General features: G+C 39.4%; 1 pseudogene; it reads right to left on the reverse strand.

Annotated features, from left to right (window-relative positions):
* Positions 1-17,152, reverse strand: part of LOC128949764 (inositol polyphosphate 4-phosphatase type II-like) — a 137,550-nt pseudogene that overhangs the window by 25,947 nt on the left and 94,451 nt on the right.

Here is a 17,152-nt window from a genome sequence, read left to right on the forward strand (position 1 = left end):
GGCAGTATTTTCCAAAACAGAGTTATGCAATGTACACCAAGGCAAATACGCTGAAACTTTGGGAATCACTTCTGGATTGCTCAAAATTCTGGGCACCCTGAAGAAGCTGAAAAGCAGCAGCACACAGGAGGGCAGCATCTCCAAGCTGCTGGTGGCAAGGAAGCATGAACCTGTAAACGCATGCTTCCTTTTTCCACTGCAAAAGCTCTGTCACCACTGGCAGACAAAGAAAAAGTCTAATGGCTACACAGGCACCTTTATAATTTTCATATCTCAAAATTATGGCATTTCCAATAAAGTCTGCTTTTGAATCACCATTTACTTCTACAGTTCACTTAGTTTCACAGCAGTCTCTACCTCCCACTGTTAACTCTTAAAAGAAGCCTTTCAAAGGTCAACCCAAACTGTTAGGATTCTAGATGGTAAAACTGAATTTTTCATGTCTACTTGTTCTTCTGAAAGGCTTAAAAGCAATTTGTGGCAATCAGCACAAAGGGATTTGATTGACAAACTTTAACAAAGTGATCTAGAGAAGATTCATTGGGAAAAAAACTGCTAAAATTGCAAATTAAATGGCAAATAGTTTTTCTCTGTCTGCCCTTGAAGGAAAATAGGTTCTCTTCTTAGACGTGAAAATTTTGAATTCGGGAGGGAAAAAGAGGAATTTGGCTGGGGTTTTTTTGTATTTTATTTTTAAACCTCTAGTATTGTGTTAGACTGATAGCAACCAGCATAGTTAGAAGATTTATTTCTTTACTATCCTGATGGTGCAAATTATTTTGTATGCTACTGCCACTACTGCAAAGCCTTTGCTTTAGTCCTCAGACAATCCTATTACCCAAGTCAAAGTAACTCATTTTTCACCTACTTTAATTCAGTTCTGAAATTCATATACAGGGCAAGAGCAGGATAAAGCTTTTGTCTGTTTGAAAGTACAGCATAACTGATAGATTTTACATTTTTGTAATGGTGCTTCAACCTCATATACCCATTTGCTTGTTTAATTTTTAAGTATTATTCTGATTTTTTTGCCTTTACAACATTCTTCTGTGACTTCAAATTACTGTTGCCTGCAAATATAACTAATGTGTTAATCTTCTCAACTTTCAAATCACTCACATGACATAAACCCACTCAAAACCATTTATATTTTGATCTACAAAAACCTACTACATTTTTTTACTAACAAGTTCAGGTTTTTTAAAATTATATTTATGTCTGTGAAAATTTTCCAATCTCCTACTCTACTCAAAGCTATTCTAACATTATGGCGATTTTATGTAATTAAATTATTTTCCTGTCTGGTAACTTACTGTAGTTTACATACTTTTGTATTTATTGGAGACATACCAGAAAAAAAAAAAAAAGCATTTGAAATGCCAAAAAACAAAATTTAACACAGAAAACTCAGAATTCATTAATGATAAAATATGTAGTTATGAAAGACTGCACAAAACTCATTCACTCACTGAATCACTACAGAGACTGAGGGATTTATGCAAGGTGCAATACATCCAAAACAATACAGCTCAGTTCAACACACCACATCTCACTGCATTAGTAGCACTTGTCAACTAAACCTACAGCTAAGCCATCTCAGCTCATTTACTCTTTATAAAATTACCTTTTCTCTTCAGAGCAGCTATCTTTGCCAAAGGACAAAGGGTTTATGTGGGCAAACCTACAGTATTAGTCTACACATTAAGCACCTATTCTGGCAATAATAAATATGAAGGTCCAGAATTACCCATTACAGACCGTAAACATGCTTGTTTACTTATTAGGATCTTTATAAAGCCACCATACAAACAATTTGTGTTTAAGAAAAGTCCAAGATATGATTCAGTTACTTCTTTGCAGGCTGACCAAAATATTTTCTATTAGTTTTGCAGTGACCTTTGTTATATGTTATTCTAGTGTCGGGGATACACATTTTAAAACTCCTCTTGACAATGTGATTAGAACTGTTACTATATGATTAAAACTATATGATTAAGCTCATTAAAACCAATGATGAAAGTTTCTTTAGATAATCTAGCATGTGGATTAATTTTATGATTGACATTTGTTTGCTCAAGAAGGTTTTTTTATTCATCAAAGACTCAGGTAATGAAAAATCTTTACATCTTTTAATTACACATTCCTGATAATATCAGCCTCAATTTCTGCATAGTTGCAATTTAGAATAAAACATGTTTTAATTCACTTCTTCTAAAGCGCAGTAAAGATTTCATCAGGTATTAGTGGCAAACACCACCAGTCCAAACCTACTTGGATGTTTCTTTTCAATAACGTGACTAGTAAGAATTGCCATGCGTAACAAATTTTTCTTTTGCTTTCTCAGTGTTTGTGTAGATGTCGAACAAAAAATTTAATGACTGCGCAAATGGTTTTTAAAATACCCTCAAAATTGAAAGATAACTTTTTTTAAAAGCAACTGCTGCTCAGACTACTGCTCATATTCTACAGTCGGTGAGCTGACCCTTGCAAGATTTCACATATCTGTCTCACAAACTGTTAATGACAGATAAAACACACCGCTGCAAAGAGCCTGCCCTGAGGTGACCCAGCAGCAGTCAGGCTGCTGCTCAGGCAGGCCTGGGCTCTGCTGGGCACTCAGAACCAGCCTCAGACCCTGTGCAGGCAGGCCTGGGCTCTGCTGGGCACTCAGAACCAGCCTCAGACCCTGTGCAGGCAGGCCTGGGCTCTGCTGGGCACTCAGAACCAGCCTGGGCTCTGCTGGGCACTCAGAACCAGCCTCAGACCCTGTGCAGGCAGGCCTGGGCTCTGCTGGGCCCTCAGAACCAGTCTCAGACCCTGTGTGCCCGTGGCCCTGGGCTCTGCTGGGCACTCAGCACCAGTCTGGGCTCTGCTGGGCACTCAGAACCAGCCTCAGACCCTGTGTGCCCGTGGCCCTGGGCACTCAGAACCAGCCTGGGCTCTGCTGGGCACTCAGCACCAGCCTGGGCTCTGCTGGGCCCTCAGAACCAGCCTCAGACCCTGTGTGCCCGTGGCCCTGGGCTCTGCTGGGCACTCAGCACCAGTCTGGGCTCTGCTGGGCACTCAGAACCAGCCTCAGACCCTGTGTGCCCGTGGCCCTGGGCACTCAGAACCAGCCTGGGCTCTGCTGGGCACTCAGCACCAGCCTGGGCTCTGCTGGGCACTCAGAACCAGCCTCAGACCCTGTGTGCCCGTGGCCCTGGGCTCTGCTGGGCACTCAGCACCAGCCTGGGCTCTGCTGGGCACTCAGAACCAGCCTCAGACCCTGTGTGCCCGTGGCCCTGGGCACTCAGAACCAGCCTGGGCTCTGCTGGGCACTCAAAACCAGCCTGGGCTCTGCTGGGCACTCAGAACCAGCCTCAGACCCTGTGTGCCCGTGGCCCTGGGCTCTGCTGGGCACTCAGCACCAGTCTGGGCTCTGCTGGGCACTCAGAACCAGCCTCAGACCCTGTGTGCCCGTGGCCCTGGGCACTCAGAACCAGCCTCGGCTCTGCTGGGCACTCAGCACCAGCCTGGGCTCTGCTGGGCACTCAGAACCAGCCTCAGACCCTGTGTGCCCGTGGCCCTGGGCTCTGCTGGGCACTCAGCACCAGCCTGGGCTCTGCTAGGCACTCAGAACCAGCCTCAGACCCTGTGCAGGCAGGCCTGGGCTCTGCTGGGCCCTCAGAACCAGCCTCAGACCCTGTGTGCCCGTGGCCCTGGGCTCTGCTGGGCACTCAGCACCAGCCTGGGCTCTGCTGGGCACTCAGCACCAGTCTGGGCTCTGCTGGGCACTCAGAACCAGCCTCAGACCCTGTGTGCCCGTGGCCCTGGGCTCTGCTGGGCACTCAGAACCAGCCTCAGGCTCTGCTGGGCACTCAGAACCACCCTCAGACCCTGTGTGCCCGTGGCCCTGGGCTCTGCTGGGCACTCAGAACCTGCCTCAGGCTCTGCTGGGCCCTCAGAACCAGCCTCAGGCCCTGTTCGCTGGCAGCCCTGGCCTGGCTCAGAGTTCCATGGAGCCCCACGTACCTCCTCATGCAATCCAGCGCCCGGATGAAGAAGTCTTTGTGCAGCTGGTGCTCGTCCCTCAGGATGGAGCACTGCTCCAGCGTCACTGACATGGATGTCCTGTCTTTGGCACTCTTGCAGCAGGTGAAGCGCACTCCGTTCAGCTTGCGGCAAATCTGAAACACGGGCAGGCCCCACAGGTCAGCCCTTCCTTCCTACCAGGCTGCGCAGCCCTACAGCTCTGCAAGCCCAGCGAGGGCTTCCAGACAGCTACAGCACTTCTCAAGAAGAAAACATCTTCTGGAAGTTAGTACCAGTACACTGAATTCCTGAATTTGACATGGGACTTTCATAACTATAAAAGAAACAGTTCCTTCACCGTTTCCTCACTGAATGCAGCAGCTGCCCTGTTCAATGAAAGCTAAATTGTCTGAATATCTGATGAATGAAGATATGGTGAGTCTTAACTCACAAACATGAATGTAGCAGACTAACTTCTTGTGAAGGTATGGAGTCAGACACATCTAACTTACATAGTTTTTATTTTCAACAGGTGAACTGTTCAATGTATGGCTCACAATTAATAAAGTTTAACAAATTGCTGCCATGGATTGTCTACTTTCACTTATACTTTGAAAAAGTTATAACACATAAAGGAAACATGACATTTTGGAGGATGATTCCTCCTCTTAGGAATCAATCTGTGGTTGTATCATTCCATTAGTTTATACTATGGTTTCAAATGATATTTTACTAGAAAAAGAAAAATTGAAGGAGAGCTTCTGTGCCCAAATCTACCATTTCCCAGATATAACCTGTCCTGAGAAAAGGTAATACTTTGCTTACACCTATCCCTGGGGAATCACAGCTGTAATGGTACAAAACCTCAAAATGTTTGTGAGAATGCAGCAAGGCAATAAACTACAGCAGGAATCACAAAAAGAAACTTCCCGCATTGGCTATCATGGGAGAGCTCGCAGGATGAACTGGAACATGAACTGAAACATGACCAGTGTCAGTCCAGCAAATAAGTGTTTCTTCATCTAATGCTAATTGCATTCTTAGAAATTCTATTAAACAATAAATACTATTAAATTCTATAAAAATCAGAAAATACTTAGAGCCTTTAAGTTCTTTGTGATACCATGGTGAGGACAATCTCAAAAGTTTAATTTAGGGAACCAATTAAGGGAATCTTACTTAGAATCCAAAGAGGTACAGGATAGTGAAGGAGAACCTATGAGTGTTTCTTCCATCATATAATTGAAAATTTTAAAAGTTAAATCTGTTTAAAAATTTGAACAGTTGCACTGGGATTTAAAACAAGTACTATATGATAATCTGCTTAAATAATTATGTGAAAGAACTGTTTCATTAAAGAGATTAATTCTCTTTGCACTAGTATCTTTGGAAGCCCCCGATTCATTGGGGCTATTCGATGTGAATGAGTCCTAAAAAAATTTTAAAATATTAAAAAATCATTTATAAAATAAAGTAAAAAAATCCCAGGTAATTATTCTGGATGAGTGATGGGCTCATATGTGGAATCTTGTACTTCCACTGCAATAAAAAAGTGATATTGCACAGCTACTGCACTGACAAAGTTTTCTTCTTACATCTTTTTCAATAAATAAATGGAATATAGAATAACAGTGTGTAGATCACTAGGACCAGAAATACACATTTCAGAAAGTTAAAGTAAGGGAACCAAGCAATCGTGTCCCACATCATACCTCAAGGACACTAAAAAATTATTTTGAGTAATTTTATATTATCAAAGAATGGATATCAAACAAATCACTCAAATTCTAGCAGGTTCTACCAGTTTAAAAAGTGAGAAAAAGAAATTGTCTGCAAAAAACTATTACAGCACATCTGCCTCCTTTAACCAGTGAGTTTTCCAGTCATTTCCTTAAAATCCATTGCAGTTACAAAGTCAGCAAGCTTATGAAAATGAGTTTATGGTTAGTTCATCAATTTCTTTGAAACAAGAGAGCTCACCGTTGCAGCCAGCCACATGATTTCTACATTCTTTCTCTTTTTGGCCTGGATATTTTGATGAAGACTTTCTAGCAATCCCTTTAAATCATTTTGTTCTTGAAAATGTGGTAAACCTGGGAAAAAAGGACGAAAAAAGTTGCTCATTTTGATAAGGTTGGTGATATGATTGTCCCGACTAAAGAATGCTCATGGTAAAGAACAGGTCTATTATTTACAGCCTTGTTTTGGAACACAGGATAGAAATTACCAGCTAAATATTTAAGGAATAAGCAAACCTTATGTCTTTTGAGTATTGCCTTGTCCTCCCTAAGATCTTCACGTGGAAATTTGAAGTATCTTCAACCTTTATCTTATAAATGGATGGTGAAAAACAAAACCAAATCTCTGCTGTAGTTCTGTTCATCAGCTATTACAGACATTCAAAAGAAATCAGAAAAATAAAAAAAAAACTGAGTGTATTACAACCTGCTTTGATGGGATGATTATTTTTTAAAATTAAAGTAAAAAATTAGGGTTTTGTTTTCAAATTGAAACATCTAGTTTTTGTTTTAAAATATGCCTTAGATTTTTCTATAATGTAAGATAAGGGTTAAACAGCACTTAGTATCCCCTCTAAAAAGTAACAAAGTATCTTTCTCCTGAAATTAAGTGGGGCTTTATTTTGAAGTAGAAAATAATTTCAAGTTTGCTTAAAATCCAAAAATTTACCTGCTTGTTCTGGGTATGGAATTTAAGTTGAAGTTTAATTTATCCTACATCTCCAGCAAAAATTCAAGAGTAGGCAATTTAATTTCCCCCTCTGTTTCATATGTATATAGAGGAGGGATTTTTCTAATGTTGCATTTATCCTTGCTAGTTCTGAAAATCAATAAAAACATGCAGAATCTGTTTTTTGAAATTATTTCTTCTCATGGTGGCAAAGTAAAAAGAATTTAAATCATAGTTATCACCAAATAAAGGGGCCAGAATCAAGTGGAACAAAGTGAAACTAAATTGATCAATGGATTTCTTCAAGCAGAGAAAGTAAATTATCCATCCAGTGAGGGGAAAAAACCCCACAACCCAAGCCCCAAACCCAAGCCCAAAAACTTATACTCAATTGGAAGAAAAAAAATGAGGGAAGTATTAATGAAGGTCAATATCCATTCTCCTAACGTGATCCAAGTTGGAATGATCCCTCTCATCAACAGGCTTTTACCTTTTACATCTAATAAATTCTGTAGTTTCCCTTATCCATGATTCATAGGAAGAAGTACTTTAAATCTATTCAAAAAGAACTAAGTTGCTCCAGTCATACTGTGCTGTCTAAAAAAACTCACAAACAAACAAGAAAAAAAGAAAAAGGGAGGAAAACGTACATCCAGAATCTGTTTTGCAATAATTTTAATGTGGATTGTTTTACCTCTGTATCACAAGCTCTGATTGTACATTAGATAATGTAGAGCACATAAAACCACATCACACTCTGCTAGACTATTACACTTATGGGTGCATCTGTTTCTTTAAAACAGAGAGCACAAAATGGCAAAGATGCTTTGAGATGATGCAAATGTATCACTAAACATTCTATTGCTCCCAGTAGCTTTCCTTTGGGTCACAGCAGAAAACGTGACATCTCAGAGGGATGACTTCAGCACAGGTACAGCAAGAGTCTCCTAATTCACAGTACTGCCAAAGGGGTTGCACCTTGACTGGAAATGATCAATGGCCTAAACTCCTTGGGTCCCCCACAAATCAGGCTGATAAGGGGGAGAAGCCTGGAAATACCAAACAGCCTTTTTGTTTTCAGGTACTTACGTACTACTAAACAACTATCTTACGTTTTTGGACCCTTACTGTCTTAGTATTTCTATAAAAGCAGTACCATTTTGAGCTATATTTGGTCAGCATTTTTGGTAGGAACCTTGCTGGAAACATGCTCTTATTTTCAGTTTCTGCTAAAAGAATTTAAGAAGTTAACAAATGGGTAAATGACGAAGTGTATGTTCATCCTAAAGACAGAAAGTCAGTGGATGCTTAGTTACAAGCAAGACTATTATTGCCAAGGAGAAATACAGACACAAGAGGAAAACTAACAGCGAAGGTGGCAATACCTTTCAGGGAGTGGGAAATTGAATTCTTTGAAAGGGAATATATGAATGAGGCAGCAGGCCAGGGAGGCTGCCAAGGGTGGATCCAACAGCCTGGCAAATAGGGCTGCAAATGCTCAAATTCTGTTGGGCTTTTTGAGCACTGTTTGGAACTGACAGCTTTGGGAACACAGTCCTGCATTGATTTTGTAGCACAGATTTGGCATTATAGGAAATTATCTGGATAGGTGGGACAAAACCATCAAAAAGCCATCAATATTGAATGCCTCTCACGTGGCCCCAGCACCAGGGTTGCTGCCAGCCTTGTATGGAGGTTTGTCTTCCAGACGAGGGGGAACAGGAGTGGGATTAAGTCCTGCCACAAATGAACAAGTTTGAGAGCTTCCCTTTTTTCCCAGGGGGCTGGTTTAAAAGGCACATTTCTCCAAGGCAAAAGACTGACTCTGTATACTGGCAGGGAGCTACTGGGAAGGGCAGTGGAACCAAAAGATGCTTTATGTTCCACAAAAAATTGTATAAAGAAGAGACTGAGTTCTTAAAGGTAAAGAAAAAAAGCAAGAAAGTTATAATAACCAGAAAATACACGATGAACTAGACACAATTAGTTCTCAAAAGCCTTCACAGTCTGAAAGAAGTCCAGGAACTGTGTGGCTCACTAATAATCCTTCAGGAAGGCAGTACAAGTTTAAATTGTGTTAATGAAAAGTAGCCAATACTGTCTGCATGCAGTATTTTATAAAATAAAATCCATTTATGAGGTAGCAGATCTACCTTAGTCCTAACCTGCATGAGGTTAGTTTTTCGAGGATGTTTTCTTAGCAAGATTCCCCTCAATTAATCACCCAACTTATTGTATGAGTTTCTCTGTAGACATCCTGGAAATAAATACTAGGTCTGTGGGGGGATGGATGGGCATCCTGCCCATCATTTAGGAAGGGCTTTTGTTTCTGTCAAAATGATTAACAAATTAAAATCATCCTGATATAAGAGATAAACATGTATACATACGCATGTGATGTATTAAAGTTTTACATAGCATTTAAACATCAGGCAGTTAAATCTCCCACATTTGGGACTATAGTTTGGGCATTAAAACTAACAGGATTCGATTGATGCAGATGTTTTCTTCAGTCCTTGCTTCTGGCAATCAGAGTAACAGCATAGTAATGCTTATGTTTATAATACAGAAGTTCTACAGAAGTGGAATACAGGGCCTATTCCAATGAAACCTTGTCGTTCATATAATGATGATGTGGCTCATTGCTTGTATTTGATCTGCAGATTTCTCCATGGTTCACCAAACCTCAACATATTTTCAGAATAAGAACAGAGGGTATGACTGAAGCTGATGAAATTGCCCACCAAGTATTTATGTAAAAATACAGTAGGTACAGACTGTCCTCTACATGAAATATTAACAAACTTATTATTTTAATAACTTAAAATAGCTGTTCAGTTCATCATTCCTCTGTTTCATTTTCTCTGTAGTTTCTGCTGTGGCACAAGGCCTGAAATCACTCCTGAGACCAGCAGGGTCATGTACAGGTACAAAATGTTTAAATTTATGGAACAAGTTATGGGATTCTGCTAATATTACTGTCTTATCACCTTCTACCTACTCAAAGCTTTTCAAACCGATTTGGACATTGCATTATTTTGTACTCACAATCAGGAGGCATTTTTTCTGTAAATAACTTGTAATATTCTTTGAGAAGCTCTAAGTTTTCCTGGTTAATGTTTTCCTGCAAAGTGGTATCTCCAAACCTATGAAAATACACAATAAATTATGAAAAAAACCCAAAACCCACAAACAACAACAAAAGATAAATTATCCTTCATAGTTATTTCTTTGCATAAAGAAATAACTTTGGTGCTAAATGCATTAGATTTTGTCAAACATGCAGTAGTTAAGTTCTTGTATGCTTTGGAATTAATTTTTGGAAACGAGATCATCGCTGATGCATACTTCTTCCAAAAGTTTATTAACAAAGCAATCTATTTACAAACATGCAATAAGGCACTTATTCTTTTCCCCTCACAAATCGTGAATAAATGGAAAGGCACTTTGGGGGAATTCCAATTCCAAAAATTGGGTACCACAGGCAGAGAACACCAACTCTCCATCTCTTAGTGCTGCTACTGCTTAAGCATACCAATTTCTGTAAGAGCTGGATAATATGGAAGTGACACAAGATGGAAGAGAAGCTTATCTACAAAATAACTGTAGCTATAAAAACAAATATCTTTCTCTCTGAGACCAAGATTTCTACAACAGCCACATTTCACATGCCAAGAAACTAAATCTCACGGTACTACAAGAGATATGATTGTAAAGACACGAATGTCCCCATGACAATTAGGGCCAAAGTTTTGAAATTCATCTTCAGAATAGATTTGAAACGGGAATGGAGGAGTACAGGAAGAGAGGCATGGGCAGATAAGTGAGAAACTCAGAGAGAAGGGGACACAGATCAGAAGATACCAAATATGCTGCTAAATTGGGAACAAGGGAAGCAAATATTTCAACAGGCCACAGGGAGAAGATGTAACTACTTCCTTAGTAGCCATTGCTGCACTGTCACATGAGAACATTTCTTTTAAATCGGAAACATTCTCAAGTGTATTCTATCAAAAAACAAATTAAAAGATTTTTTTTCTAATACAGTAACATTTCCTAGAAATTTGCCACGAAAGTGTTTTTATATTCTCAGGTTCTTTATCCCACAAACCCCTCCATGTTTTTAGCCATAAATCGTGTGTGGTGTTTTCAGTCTCAAAAACAAATGTACAACTTTAGGAGTTAAGCAGCATTTTGAATTAAGACAAAAGCAGACTGTAACTGCATGCATTAAAGCTGCTTCTGCATTGAACTTATTTTCTTGGCAGATATTAGTACATATCCATATTTATAAATATGCAGTTATTTTGTTTTCTCCTATGGCTTTCTTTGCACACAATGTAAAATGACCACTGGGAACAACACTTCCTGCCACTTCACTTGCAAGCCAGGCATCTTTTCATACCAACTCCTCTACAAGCCCCCAGGTAATCAGGCTATTTCTAAATGTTGTCAAATTTTTCCTCAGACTATTCATAACTCAGTCCTTCCTGCCTATCTCACTCGTGTAAGCTCCCACCAGCCTGCTTCTTGCTTACCACATCATGTCTTACCTCTTATTTTTTGAGTGTCCCACTCAGAACTGTCATGACTGATTTTGTTGGTTTTGCACATTATGAGTTTGGCCACGTCACTCCTCTCAGCACTTTTCTCTTTATGTCATCAGAATAACCTATTTTCATTTTCAAGAAGTTTCCAAGTTCTCTAACCAGCTATCCAGCTCTTTCACAGTAAAATGCCAGATTTTACTGTCTTTAGATTCAGTCTATGTCTCCCATTTCAACTTTCTGCCTAAATTTTCTCACATACCACCACTCAACTTGGAGAAGTGTCCCATAAACATTCACAAAGCTACCTGATGACATTCTTTAGTAGACTTCTTTAAAAGACTGGGTTTACTTGGCTGTCTACAGTGAACAGGAGATAAAATCCTGTGGTGTTTAACTTCTTGCCTATTACCCAGGTTAAGGATTTTCACTGTATCCCTCCATTACTCCAGCTACAGCTTTGCTATAAGCTTTTGGCTTAGAGCAAATGCAACCTCAAGATAAGCATTAGGTATTTTGGACGCTCTGTTAATAAAAGCAGCTAAAAGAAAAGAAGTTTTAACAAAGTAGCTGTCTGTATTGACATCTTGACTTCTACTTTGCAGTTTTAGCCCTGCACAAATGTGGTAATTTAACATGACTGACAGATACCCTTCTCTTGGAAGAGAAAATTAATACGTTGGTGAATCCATGACTATTTTTATACTAATTAATTAGTTTCCAGCAATCTGTTGCAGAGGAGTACTAATTTCTCTAGCTTATCACTTGTTTGGTCTCTTCAAACCCATCTTCAAGATGTAAGAATTTTGAATTTTCAAACTTGTGTGAGAATTTCAGAGTACTGCATACAACCAAAATTCTGCATCTGAAATAGAAATCCATTTTGCACCTGTATCCAAGAGAAACATGGCACCAACTCTGTGAAACGGAGCCCTGCTTATGATCTTATCTTCATCTGGACTTTTTCACTGTTCTACATTGCTTCATAGCTTGTGTTTATTTCCTTTAATACCTTTGAAAATACACACTGAGTCAATGTGAGATTGTCTAAGAGCAAATAACAAAGAAGATTTGTTTCTAATCCTGAGAGATAGCCTGTACCAGCATGGAGTACTTGGACAGAAAATGCAACGTGACTTTTCCTTACCTCTCTGCCAGTGTTTGCTGCTCATTGATTCCAACATTAAAGAGCACTGGATACATGCGAAGCAGCTTTCCCTCTTTAATCTCTTGTGGCAGCAGCTGAAACATCTTTGCTGGGAGCTGGACCTCTATAATGTAATGTTCACTAGCAACAATGAAAACAAGAGTGAGGATGGGGTTCTTGAATGTCAGGAAAAGTTTCTTCAGCCAGAGAATGGTTGAGCAGGTTGAACTGGCTCCCCTGGGAAGTGTCACAGCACCAAGCCTCACAGAGTTCAAGAAGCATCTGAACTCTCAGGCACGGGGTGTGATTCTTGGGAAGCCCTGTGCAAGGCCAGGAGTTGCACTTGATGATGCATATGGGTCCCTTCTAACTCAAAATATTCTGTGATTCTGTAAAGAATGTTCCAAAAGCGCCTCTAATAAAAGAATGGCCTCTAATAAAAGCATGTGAGCTCCTGAACAGAATTTCACCTCCCCTGGGTGGCTGGTGTCTACCACCCACACCAGATGATCAGTGCACTGCTAGACAGTGCCACACACTTTGGATTGATTTGTTTGTGCACACAGAATGTCAGGTTTAAGCACTTTCCTAGAAAAAACAATTACAAGTAAATATGCTGACTCTTCAAGATAAGAATTTGTAGTTTGATTTTTCTGTCTTGCATTTCTACAGTCTTTCACTCTCATTTATTGAGCCATACCATATAACAACCAAAATAAAAATGGAGGGTTTCTAAAAAAATTATTAGAAAATAACTAGATTTTCACCTTTTCATCTTTTCTTTTTACGGTTCACTTCCAATGCTGTTTGATAGGAGCAGTCTTATCACAGCTCTAAGAGGAATGGCACTCCTCCACATAAACCTTGTAGATTTTATTTTTAAAATTTTTTTAATTTTAATTATTCCCATTGTATTGCCTATCATATTCCAGCCTTCCTGTTATTTATTCAATCCCTTCTCAGAAAGCCCATATGATGAGAGTGAATCATCCAGATTAATTAAGTAAATCAGTGGTGAAAGCCCCCTTCAGAGGAAACATATATTTTCTAAAAGTTCCTGCTTTTAGCTGAATTTAATTTACAGTCATCTTAAGAGCAATGATACTATTAAGGAAGTGATTTTTGCAAAATAAAACTATTTGGAGCTTCAGACTAGAATAATAATAAAGATGAAAAATCCATTCCAATCTTGTTAACCCTCAAATAGCCAAAATAAACGGAGTATTGCAGTATATGTCCTGACATTCAGCAGTACTCACGTGAGATTCATAAAGGATAAGTGATTTTGTGCAAGGATTTCTGAGACTGCCTATGTCCTGTGTGATTTTCAGCAGCTAAAAAAGGCTTCCATTTTTAAAAGTGACTACTAAGTTTTTAATACTAAGTGGCATCGGAGTTTTTTGGTTTCCATCTTAAAAACAATCAAGGCCTAACTCTTGGAACTGCAGTTTCATTTCTCATGCTGAAATACAAATTCAGGACATTCAAAAGCAAAGTTTCTCAGTTAGAGACCACATTTGTAAACAATGGCCTTGTCACTTGTCCAGGGTTCAGTATCCATGTGTGAATAATGCACCAGCAGCTCTGCACAACACAGACGCTGCTCAGATTAATCTGTATTAGTAACTGGAACTTCAGCTTTTTATCAGGAGAGTAACCCAGAGCCTACTGGCTTTTAGAATCCCTACTAACTCACCTTCTAAAAAGTAAAACAATGCACTTTCAATAAAACAGAACTCAGCAACAAGAAAACCATTAGACGGGTTTCATGGGCTACAGATTAAAACTGCAGCTCAGTTTCCTGGGCTCCAAGAAACAAAGTTCTTACCGCCTTCCACTTATAATAGGCAAAAAATCTTCTGACTTGGCTTCAATTACTCTAAACATTACTTTCTGCAAATCTGAAATGCCCACAGCCATGTCTTCGAGCATCCCTGCTTCTTCACCTACATGAAAAGATTAAAGAGACTATTAACAGAGTTGGCAGATCAGTCACTGTATAGGTCAGGGCAAAGCAATATATTTTCCAGTCTGTGCATCTAAAAATCACAGTTCTAAATCCACATTACAGTAACCTACATAAAACCAGACTCATTTCTTGAACTGCTGACAATTCTGTGCCCTAAATGGTAACCATGAGTATTAAGCAATTCTGAAAATCAGCCTGCTCTATATAGACATAAAATAACCTCAGAAAAGCCATTTTTGTCTATTCTGAAAGTTTTCAAAAGGCTTTCCTGCTGATGGAGGACAAAGGTTTTGAGAATAAAAACAAGCATCATGTAAAATGAAGAAGACAGCTATCTCCAAATGAGCAACTGCATAATAAAGCTGCACAAATGCTAAATTCCTCTACTTTAGTCAAAATCTCTGATTCAGGGAATGATTCCAATAGATCTAGTTCAAAGTTTGAAAGATAAGGCAATTTCTCCCTCCAAATTTCCTTTTTAATACATATCAAATAATGGCATGTGTAACAAACTATGAAACTGTTTTCAGGCTATCTTCACATTATCAGCACTGGGGATCAGGGCCGAGGCTGATAAAAGCAGTAAGTGTTTAAATCTTCCGTTTGCATTAGTTTTATAAACCTGCTATTTTGGGTCAGGTCTGCATGGAACAATAAGCAGGCCGTGTTCTCTGAGGAACTCAGAATGAAACAGATTAATAACTTTTGCTGCAGAATTAACAACACAGTGTCAATGACTTCAGCTGTGCTATTATGTGCAAGTCTACTGTCTTGTAAGGACAAGATTTGATTCAGCAAGCCAAATAAGAGGCTTGCTGAGGTTAAAATAAGAACTTCCTGGGTAACTTCTGGGCAGGGAACATAAGGAACTTTGTCCAAGAGCAATACTTACTGTATGTGCTAAGGAGTCCTTCATACTGCACCAGCAATCCAACAGTGTGAAGCTGTTGTAAAAATCCTTGATCATGTAAACCTGTGTGCAATTTGATTGCAAAACCACAGACCAATCCAGCGAGTTGTAAAGATAATTAAAACATGTGCAAGAGTGTTACAAGACAAACAGATACAAGACATTTCAACTGTTACAAGACAAACAGTTAAAATGAGGCTTGCCATCATTATACACAACAGAGGTAGCACCTACATATTTGAGAAATCAGCATAGGTATTTCTGTTTAGTGACTAAGTACATGATTTCATAATAATGTATTTTGATGGGTTTTTTGGGGGTGTATACGGTAGTGAAATATTCTGTTAAGGTATATTAGATAAGCTTAATTTGTTTTGTATCATTGTGTGTTATTTACACTGACATAAATAAGACCAGAACCTCACTTGTCAGGCTTCAAACATGCAAGACTGTGAATTAAACATGTGAATTCTGATGGATTTGAAAGTGGTTCAACATCTAATGTAACTGAATCTCCTAGGCAGCTGCCAACTTAAGAGAGAAATTAAGTGAAATGTTTAGAAAAAAATCTATCTGAAAAAAACATGATATACAGGAGAAGACATAAAGAGCTTCAGTTATTTGCCAAGAAAAGACAGTTCTAAGGAAAGACATGCTAATAGTATTTAAACACTTAAAACACTGCCACAAACTGAAAACAAATTGTCTTCTCCCTATTTCCAAGGTGACCAGGAGAAAAAAATCTCCCTGGCTTGGATGCTGCCTAGCCAGTACCATGGATTTCTACTTCCTATTTAATTTCTTACCACATTATAAATTATTTAGGTGAATATAATGGAAAATAAATGAAAAAGCTGTATCAAATTGTAAGGGAAAAAAAAAAAAACAATGAGAAAGAAACCCACAAACACTGGCATGAAGAGTATGCTTTTAATTAGAGCAAGAGAAGGAAGTGAGCGACACAAGACAACCTACTGCTTGGCTGAAGACGATGTCTCTCCTCAGGGTCAGCATCAGGCACTGGGGCAAGCCACAGGCAAGTTCCTGGAGCAGGACAAAGGCCATGGACTGCTTGGCCCTGGTCACCACCTCTGCCATGCAGTCCTTCAGCGTGACCACCAGCGGGTACAGCTGCTCGTACCAGTCACCTACAACACGACAGGTCATCTGCTCCAGACTGGAAAACTCGCAGTGAAAAACCCTTCTTCACTAGGAAGGATGGCAGGAGCAGCTGTGCACATCACCCTTCCCTTTAAAACAACCCCTGCAGCTCTCCCCAGACCACTGTGGGACCACAAATGCCACTGGAGAACATACTTATAAGCAGGATTCCATCTTACCACTGGGAATGGGGTTAAATCCCTGGCCTGAATCCAACTGCACTCTGAAACAATGGCCTTTTCCAACAGTCCCAGCATCCCTGTAAAACTGGTATTCAAGTGTCACAAACAGAGTACACAGGGAAACACATAAAACCTCATTTAGCACACAGAGATTAATACAGTGGCGATGGAGTCTCCTTTCAGGACTCAGAACTGGCTATGTAAGAAATGAAATAGCATCAAAAATGCAAAACCAGAGAGAATAACCAAATATTTAAGAAAAGGTGGGTGCTGGAGGGTAAAACACAATAACAAATAGGTATCTGGAAGGGTATCACCTACTTAATCTACAGGCTGGAAATATAAAAAGCTTCAGACCATATTCCTTTTTTTTTAGATTCTATGTTGTTCTCTTTAAACATTTAGACATTTTGAACTCATTTTAGCTATTTCTATCAGAGAGATGCAGAGTATTTTGAAACATGTTTTTCTCTATGAAAATACACGCTAGGCATATTAAAAAAAACACTCATGAAATGATTGAAAAATGTGATTCCT

This window comes from Melozone crissalis, unplaced genomic scaffold (genome assembly GCF_028551555.1).
Source record: "Melozone crissalis strain CALT ecotype California unplaced genomic scaffold, PUWL_Pcris_2 ptg000286l_1, whole genome shotgun sequence".
NCBI classification, from domain to species: Eukaryota; Metazoa; Chordata; class Aves; order Passeriformes; family Passerellidae; genus Melozone; species Melozone crissalis.